Source organism: Hydra vulgaris, chromosome 05 (assembly GCF_038396675.1).
Source record: "Hydra vulgaris chromosome 05, alternate assembly HydraT2T_AEP".
Taxonomy (NCBI): domain Eukaryota; kingdom Metazoa; phylum Cnidaria; class Hydrozoa; order Anthoathecata; family Hydridae; genus Hydra; species Hydra vulgaris.
Genome location: NC_088924.1, coordinates 9,021,569 through 9,032,261, shown reverse-complemented (window position 1 = coordinate 9,032,261; position 10,693 = coordinate 9,021,569). Strand labels below are relative to the sequence as shown.

Here is a 10,693-nt window from a genome sequence, read left to right as displayed (position 1 = left end):
TCTTAAATGCCACATATTTTAATCCAAATGGTATAAAAGTAGTCAATACTAGACAAATGAAACTCCGAATGCTTCTATGATAATTTTTAAAATTCTTTTAATTTAAAAATTACTTAAATAATAATTTAAAATTAATCATCGAAGCTTTCAGAGAGGCTTAACTTAATCTGGTATTTGCTACTTTATCCCATTTGGTATTCAAAATGTGTAGCATTTTCGATCTTTTACATGTAATGTTTTCCACCTATAACCTATGTGGGATTCACCTTAAACTATTATAAAGAAATTTTATAAAATTAAAAAACGTGTTGCAAAATGAATTTATTTAAAAATAAATGCTATTTATCAATACATCCAAAACGAATATTAAAAATATTATTTTTTCTTTTGCGATTTACACGCCGTTTTTTGTCAATTGAATTAATTAAACCGTTTCGGCTTGCATAATACCAAGGTTTTTAGTATCTTCTAACTTTCTTCAAACATTTTCTAAAAAAAAAAATATAAATACAAATATATATAAATATATATAAATATATATATATATATATATATATATATATAAAGAGAGAGAGAGAGAGAGAGAGAGAGAGAGAGAGAGAGAGAGAGAGAGAGAGAGAGAGAGAGAGAGAGAGAGAGAGAGAGAGAGAGAGAGAGAGAGAGAGAGAGAGAGAGAGAGAGAGCAATTTTAATAAGGAACCTTATTAGTCGAGCAATTTTAATTATTAGCCAGTTTGAAGTCATTAATGACTACAATATTTCACAAATAATTATTTCATAATTTATTACTTACAATGACTAACGTATTATGCGTAATTGAACACATATTAAGCGTAATGAGCTTGAACCCATGAGGAGAATCCTGAAAAAAAGTGATCAATAAGGATAAGTAGTTAAACAAAAAAACAAAAACAAAAATGTAAAAACCTACTTTTTCAATGATGTAGACTTCTATAATAACAGGCCTTGACATCTCGCAAAATGCCGTAAAAACTGAAGGCCGATTAAACTTTCACTTTTACTTATATTGATATATTTTTATATTAGGTAGGGTGTAATGGCAGTCTATGTTTTCTAATAATAATCTCTAGTAAAAACGGAAATATAAAAAGAAAACCAAAAAATTGTTAAAAGATAATCATGCTTTTTGTATTTAAAATTCATTAAGAATATTTATGTAATATTAAATAGTATTAATAACAAGCAGAACCATAACAAAGTATATATCTATATATTAGAAAGATAAATGTATTTTTAATTTTTTTTGCTATAAATGGTAACAATAAAAATCACCAACAATAAAAAACACCAACAAAAGTTGATTCAAGCAAAAAAAAAGTTTTATCAATATATCTCAACAGGGTTAAAGTCCTTATACTTGGCAACTTGTAGTCAATACACAAACAATCATATAAACTTCGTCGCATAGCAAAATACTCATATGCTCTACATATAATATCTGAAGTATATAAAACTTTACCAACATTAACTTTTCTCATAGCATTAAGGTGTTCGAATAGAATATTTGACTGAAGCGAACTATCTTTATTTTTTAAAAATCTAACTGCTTCAAATAAAGCTGATTTTGTTTTTATTAACTTTAATTTGTTTACAGCTAAATATGAAATATTACAAGTTGTGCCATTATGGTTAGCTACAAATGAATAATCATTGAAAATTACTAAAATAAATAATGGAACACCAAGTTTGTACATTTTTGATTGTATGTGCAAACTTTTTTTATTAAGCTGGAAAACAATAACATCGTTATTATCACTTAACAAAGATTGAATATCGTCAAATATAAGTTCATACTCTTTTAGAAAATCATTTAACTCATCTGGTAAAATGCTTCGAAAACCGCTTGAAGTTACATTTTTTCTAACTTTACTTGCTGGTGTGGCTAAACAACTAGGCAGAATATTTTAAAAACAGATGGTGGGTTTAAAGGTCGTTGCTTCCCATATTTGCTTTCAAAAGTTGCTTCATTTTGCCAATGCAGTTGACATAATGCTATATAGTCTGTAACAATAAAACCAGTTCTTGGGATAGCTTCACTACATCTTTTTCTCTCCTCTAGATTCTTCGGGAATTTATAAATTGATGTTTTTGTCGTAGTTGAGTATTGATATTTTTGTTGTAGTTGTAATTGATATTGTAGTTGTAGTTGAATAAATTGATATTTTTGTTGTAGTTGAGATAGTTCGACTTGCAAAGAGATACACAGTATTTTAAAGGCATTTTTAAGGCATTTTAATTATTAAAAAAACTTATCCTTAGTTTGACAATACTATTACCTTACAACGTTAACACCTTGAACCTTACAACGTTATCGTCTTGATGTTGGGCTAATAAATCTAATTTATAAACCAATCACATTTTAAAGATTTATTAAAAAAGTGCGAACACAAACTTTCGTCTAATGTTAAAAGATGAAAATGTAAACAAAGTATTAGGAATTGGCCTTCAGTTTAACAACTTTGTTGCGCGATGTCAAAGCCTTTTATTATAGAAGGCCGCGGTCACACATAATAACAATACACATAATAAACAAACATCGTAAACAAATAATAAACATAAAAAACACATAATAAACAAACATCTAAATTTCAAAAAGTAAATTTATTCCTTGATCATTGCCTTCATATCCTATCTTATTTTCATATCATAATCTATTATGGAATTATTTATATAACATATCACAACAATATTAAATTTGTGATGTTCAAATATCATATGAACATTCTCTAACATGTTCATATGATATTTGAATATAGTTCTTGAGTATATTATCTGCAAACAATTGACTGATGCAAGTTCTAATGTTGTCAAAAACCAAGCATGCATGCATGGGACACTGCAGTGTCCCACAAAGAAATGCAGGTTTGAAAGTCAAATTTTGTTTTATTAAAAAAAAAAATCAAAATAGGGGGGAGATAGGGAGGTTTCTGTAACTTTTTTTAGGCTCCAAAACTTTTAATTTTATATATAATAAGGTTCATAAAACTTAAGGGACTTACGAAGTACATCGAGGAACAAAAACAGGATATTTACAGAAACTTTTAAATTTTCAATCTGGAGTACCACAGTGTAATTGGGAATAAAGTCTCTGGGTCCAGTATTCAAAGTAATACAATCTAAAGTAATATATAAATTAAATAAAATGCTTTAAAATGCATGCAGTTATACATATAACTCCTGATAGTTAACTATATGTATAACTAGTTATACATAAAATTTATAATATAAACTTTTTTTTTAAGGTTATGCTTGAACAAATTAGAACCAATTAATTCAAATTCAAGATTTAGTTCAAGTTCAAGTTATTTGTTCATTGTTTTTTCACTATTTTATATTTATTTGTTCAAATTTGTTAACTAGTAATAATTCTTACTACAGTAAGAATATTTATCATTGTTGAACGTGATTTTATTAGTAACTTAATTTTACTATCAACATATTTTGACAACACTCTTTACATTTTAAATGATGACAGCTTTACTTTTCTATTGATGTTAAATTTATTACGTTTCAATAACTTATTTTGAATTTTAACTGAATTATTGTAAGCTTTGTAAGGGTTTGTTGTATCTCAAATGGTGTTGTAAATAAAGTAAAAATAATATATATATTATATATATATATATATATATATATATATATATATATATATATATATATATATATATATATATATATATATATATATATAGTATTTAGGCTATGGGATCATCCATAAATGATGCCAGTAGATAGAGGGGCAGTGTGAGTTTAACAATAATTGACAATGGGGAGGGGATGTTAAGACCAAAATAATCGCAATTAAAAAATTGAATTAAAAAAAAAGTAAAATATTTTATTTTAAAAAAAAGTAAAACAATTTATGCTAGCTATGAGCAGGTTTTAGAGGTATTTACACCAACAATGTGGTCTAAAAACTTCTTGTTTTTGTTGCTTAAAACTGTAGAGGATCATAGGAAAAACAATTTAAATTCAGAAATTAGCTTGCTTATCTGAAAGAACAATTTATGTTTTTTTTTTTTACTTTTAGTACTGTTGAGAATAAATGTATAATTGAACCCGAAAAAAATTGATGGTATATGCATTTTTTATATTATATTAACAATTCAGATATACCATCATAATACGATAACAAAAACTGACATCATTTTCAATGGGAGATGGCAAAAAATTGACTGAGTTTGATAAAGGGTGAAGTTGTTCAATAAACCAGGTCATCATCTGACATCATTACGCATAGATGACCCTACGATTTAGGTAAAATAAGTAATCAATTTGCCATATTTCTCTTTAGAAAGTGTAAGAAAAAAGCATTGTTATGCTGAGAACCTACCTATTGAGCAAGCTTTGACCACCTATTTTATAAATTTGAGAGACAGAAGTGGAAGTGCGAATCGCAAAAGAACTAATAACAACGCTCTAAATTGATTTTAACTTTGTAGACTAACATTAATATAGTATTTAGTAATAATAAATGCAGTTTACATGATTTTTATAATTTGTATTTATTTCCACTAATTATTAGTTGTCAGTCTCCATTTTATAAAATGAATTAAAAAACTATTTATTTATAGTACAATAATAATACATAAATACTGGTTTCCTAATGCTATTATCATCACAATGTTAATAGTATTCGTTTTAAAGTGAAATTTTGTATCAATTTTATTGTTTTAATGTTATATTTATATATATATATATATATATATATATATATATATATATATATATATATATATATATATATATATATATATATATATATATATATATATATATATATATGTATATATATATATATATATATATATTATTTTTACTTTATTTACAACAACATTTGATATACAACAAACCCCTACAAAGCTTACAATAATTCAGTTAAAATTCAATCTGAGTTATTGAAACGTAATAAATTTAACATCAATAGAAAAGTAAAGCTGTCATCATTTAAAGTATAAAGTCATTATTTAAAGTATAAAGGGTATTGTCAAAATATGTTGATCGTAAAATTAAGTTACTAATAAAATCACGTTCAACAATGATAAACATTCTTACTGTAGTAAAATATAGTACCAACTGATAAATTTGAACAAATAAATATAAAATTAACAAAAACAATGAATAAATAAGAACATTAACTTGAACTTTAACTGAATCTTGAATTTGAATTAATTGGTACTAATTTGTTCAAGCATAGCCTTAAAAAATAAGTTTTTATAACAAATTATATGTATAACTTGTTATACATATAGTTAACTATCAGGAGTTATATGTATAACTATATGCATTTTAAAGCATATTATTTTATTTAAACATTACTTAGATCATATTACTTTGAAAACTGAACCCAGAGGCTTTATTCTCAATAACACTGTGGTACTCCAGTGTTATTGAGAATAAAGCCTCTGGGTTCAGTTTTCTGTGGTTCTGTGGGACACTGCAGTGTCCCATACATGCAAGATTGGTTTTTGACTACATTTCAACTTGCATCAGTTAATTGTTTGCAAATAATTTACTCAAGATCTATATTCAAATAACTATTATATTATCCTAATAATACGTCTATTTGCACAAATCTTAATCTTATTTCTATAAAGAAAGATAAAAATTATTCGTGGTACTTACATACTTGCTTGCCATTCTCTTTATTAATATAAAATATTATCACACAATATAAACGTAACGCAATGCAATGTTGATTTAAAATTTTTTTTTTTAGTTTCCAGCTTTTAAATTAATTCACATGCAAATCCCACAGGAAACCCACGTGGGATTTCCCATGTGTGTAAATACCATATGGTTCCCACATGTAACCCATGTGGGATTACCCACATGGGTTTAAGATGACAAATTTCTATACGGATACCACATGGGAAAATCCGTCCCACATAAATCCCATCAATCCCACACGAAACCCACGCGGAACCCATGTGGGACGCGGTTTTATTTTTCACTGGGTTAGGTTTTAAATATGATAAAGTGCTTGTTCTGAATCGAATTAACATTATCATTTAACAATATTTAACAATATTCTCTTCATTTAACATCATTTAACATCATTTAACAATATTCTCTGGTAAAACTGTCGTTGGTACATAATATATGAAGAACACGGAAACTCGAAGAGGATCGTAAGATCCTGTCACCGAGAAAGTTTAACAATACAAAAATTATAAACCAATTATCTTAAAAAAATATAAAATGAAAAGTAAATACCGTTTAAGAAAACCTTCCTACAAATGAAATAAGGTACCTCAATTATAAAACACCGTTTAACAAAACGATAAAAAATAAAATCAAATATTTTAAATTAGTAAATACCGTTTTTATGAAAATCTTCATATAAAAAAAATACGATTAACAAAACAATAAAAAATAAAAACAAATAATTTAAATTACATTTAGATAACACTTATAAAAGAGAAACGAGATCAGAAGAACTCGAACATATTTTCTGTTGAGAAAATAACTTTTTTCAGTTTGTTTTTGAAAGTAGAAAAATTCCAACTTTTGAAAAAATCAAAATTTTTTAAAACTATATGGTTCCACAAAAAAGCTCCGCGATAAGATTTTAGATTAGGATACAACGTTTCATTTAAAACTTTATTTTAAAAAATAAATTATTCAACTGAAAAAAATTTTAATTTAAAAAAAAAAGAAAAAAAAAAAAGTTTACTAGTTATAATTCCATGACTAAAAACTGGTTTAAAAAAAATCTAATAATTGTTAAAATTCGAAATCGAATAGTTGAAACTAATTCGGAATGTTAAATTCGATTCGAATTACTTTTAAATTTAAAATCACAGTAAATTGAAATACAATGTTTAAAATAAAACCCGAAAAGTTATGAGGCGATTCTTTCATAAAATTTTTAGTTTTTAATTTATGACTAAAAAACTATAGAATTGAATTTTTTTTAAATGCCAGTGGATTTTACTTAAACGCTATTGCGTTATAAATAAAATCTATAGATAGATTCAATGTTGAACTAAAATAAAAAGATTATTTATAATTTTCAATTTGTGCGAATATTGCAATCATCAAAAAGCGCATAGTTAAAATGTTGTTAAAAAGTTTAAAATATATTTAAATATATAAACAAATATTTAAAATGTTTAAATATATTTAAACATATTTAAAAATATTTAGAATTTGAATAAATAAACATATATTTAAAATCCTTTTGATTTTAAATTTGATTTTGATGAACTGTTGACAAAGGGAGGCGGGACATCTAGGAAGAAATTTTCCTTTTCAAAAAAATCTTAATTACTTAAAAAAACGGAGAAAAAGGGCTTTTAATTTTTTTTTATTTTTTTAAATTTATTTGAAGGAGGAGAGGGGGAGGGGGATGGAAAGAGTCTAAATGTTGACGCAATTTGATAAAGGAGGTCTCTGGAAGTTTGACAAGTTGTTGACAATGGGGAGGGAAAGGGAAAAGAGGGAAAAATCGCCAAAAAAATTGACATAATTAATGGACAGCTAAGTAATCAAAACCTAAGTAGTTTTTGAGGCTTAATCTTATTTTTAAAATAAATGTCGCAAATAGATTTAAAAACACCATTTTGTAAAAATTGTATGGCAAGAAATTGATATGTTTAAAGCTATAAATTACTCTAATAAATCTCCGATTAATTTTAAAAATTCTAAGTAAAAAATTTCAATTTACGGTTTTTTGGTCATAAAATAAAAATTGAATATTGTAATGATTAAACCGCCTCATTACTTTGTTAATGCCACCATTTCCGTTATTATAGCCTATTTTAGAACTTCTTATGTTCCTTGGAAACGACTTACTTTGAGTCTACAATGCAAGCCTTTTCCAAAAACTACGTTATCTGTCATAGTTTATTCCTCCCGCCAGATTTATTCCATCCCACTGCGTAAAACTCAAAACGAGAAGGCGTTTTTAAGTTTTAGCCGTTAGAAATGTCCGAACATAGTAAGAAAAAAGTTTCGTTTTTTATGCCGTGGGATGGAATAAATCAGGCGAATGGAATAATCTACTGTAATAGTTGATTATTCCATCCCAATGTGTAAAACATCAAATTAAAACTAATTTTACAATTTTTTTGTCTTGTTTTCATGTTTATTTTATAAAGATAATGGTTATTTAAATGTCGTTTAAAATTAACCATGGGTTTGAAATAATGGCAAGAGTCTCAGTCCAAAATATTGCATTACTATTGTGGGTATTTCTTAGTGGCAATAAGCCATTTAAATGAATTTTACGATTTATTAATTACGCTTTACATATCTTGAAAGACTTGACTTTATGGTTTTTCTTTTACGAATTTTTAAATTACATCCTGTCTGAATATATTCAAAATAATTCAGTGAATTATGCTTTTACAAATACTTTTATATTATAAAAGTATTTGTACAACTTTTTTATGTAAATATATAACTAATTAGTTAACAGCTTTTTATTTATTATCACTATAACTCTTTCTTTTATTGCCTTTCTAATATTACTTTTATGTAAGCTAGAATTCCTATCCTCAAAGCGTTTTTCTCCTTGCTTATGTTATCAAGGTAATACGGACGTGTAGGTACACTTCTAACAGTTATAACCCAAAATCTTTATTTTGTTTTGAGTTTTACGCAGTGGGATGGAATAAATAAGGCGGAATAAATAAACTACCACATATCACATATTTTTTTCGAAAAGGTAAGAAAATCAAAAAAGTTTTGTTTAGGTAAAGCAATTCGCATAGAATTAAAGTTGGATATATTTACAGGAATTATTTACAATTACATGGTTGATGGCTCTGACTGATCACTCAAAATATAAGTGATCATTTACCAGTATTGATTGAAATTGGAATTAAGGGACAATTATTCTTCTTAAGAAAATATTTATAAGATTTGAGACAATTGCAGCATTCCAAACTATGCTTGAAAAACACTGATTTTTTACAATTATGTAATGACCGCTTAAATACTAGTTTTAAATATCACAACTTTATGAAAAACAATTATGATGGAGAACTTATCAAAATTATTATTACAAAATCTGCATCTGAGGCCCCCTGAGCCTATTCTTATTCAAAGAAAAACCGTCGTTGCATTCAAAATCCTGCTTGACTGCTGAGTTAACACATACTAAAAATCGCTGATTTTTAATCGCTACCGGATGACATGATATTTCCAAAATCCTGTAAAAAAAATGCTAACATAGAGTAAAACCGGATCAAATCGCACACCACCTCATTCTGCACATTCATGGAAGATATCAAATAAAAACTGAACGGACATGGCAATTAAAAAAATAGAAATAGATTCAAATACAGAACTATCTTCTCTATTCGAATTGATAAAATGATATGCCGATTCAACTCCTTTTTTTCTTTTTCTTCTGCGACTTTAACAGGGAGTTAAAAAAAATTTTATACCTTTTTTATCGTTGCGAATAAAATAGCTCTTGAGCCGAAACTGATATAAAAATAATTTTAGCAATATCTTTTTGGAAACTTAATTTTCATTTTGATAGAATAATTTTTATGCTGCTAGAACAAAAAGTTAAATAAAAAAAGTAAAAAAAAACTACTCTTTTTTGTGATAAAAATGCGCACTTGATTAATTTCTTAGTTTAGCTTTTCCCTGATGACTGAGCGCCTATGTTTATGAATTAACTTAGTGTTAATTCCGGCTTAATTAAAAATGAGTTTCATGTTATTTGTCATTAAAATCATCACTTACTCATTAAAAATTCAATTGTTATGTTTATTTATTTCATTGAAATCATCACTTACTCATTAAAAATTCAATTATTTCTCAATATTATTATTACTCACTCAATTCAATTTAACTCACTCTTTTTAAAATCTCAACTAAAAAAACAAAAGCGTACAAGGAAGGTGGTATATTGATCGCACTAACTGATATGAAAGATACTAAAACATCACTGAGAAAAGCTGCATTTAAACAAGGTGTTCCACTCTCATCATTCAAAGATTGCAAAAATAGCAACAACAAAGGTTTCCATGTCTCAGGTACAACAACGGTACTCTCAAGTGAAACAGAAAGAATGATGGTGCGCTCCAATCACTTGGTGAATAGGGTTATAGTTTAACCCGGAATGAAATCCTCGAATTTGTATGTAGCTACTATAAACGCAAAGATCATTCGCAATTTATTAAAAATGACAAGCATGGCAAAGACTGATTTTATGCCTTTATGAAGAGATGGTCAAAAGCGAATTTCAACAAGAAAAGCAAACAACTTGGCATTTAAAAGTACCGCTTCCTGTACGCCAGAAACAATTGATCGTTATTTTGAATGCGTCGCCAAGCAATATCAACAGACTGGTATAAATTCTGGGTCGCATATTTAGAATTGTGATGAAACAGGTTTTTCAGGTGATCAAGGCAAAACAACCGTAGTGTGTCGAAAAGGGACAAGATTTAAAGTTACTGGCAACAATGAAAAATTCATTATACTGTAAACAACTGCTGCAACTCTGATAGGCATTTTGCACTACTATTTGTGATATACAAAGCCAAAGAAAATTTTTTTCTGACTGGGCAAGAGGTGGTCCAGTTTGTACCAAATATTTAATTTCAAAATCAGGTTGGATGGAGCGCGATGAGCAAATTGGTGGTATTTATGTTTTTGTATTAGATGGGCGTACAACTCACATAACTTTGGAAGCGGTAATACATGATGACTA

The 10,693-nt window shown here is 27.0% G+C and overlaps 1 long non-coding RNA gene across 1 annotated transcript; it reads right to left on the bottom strand.

The window, feature by feature from the left end:
- Window positions 1–347: 347 nt before the first annotated feature.
- On the bottom strand, window positions 348–5,873 carry LOC136080523 (uncharacterized). Its single transcript, XR_010638503.1, has 3 exons — window positions 5,647–5,873; window positions 794–862; window positions 348–489 (listed from the first exon to the last, which is right to left on the bottom strand). It is a non-coding gene; the product is annotated as an uncharacterized LOC136080523 (long non-coding RNA).
- Between the last annotated feature and the right edge of the window lie 4,820 nt (window positions 5,874–10,693).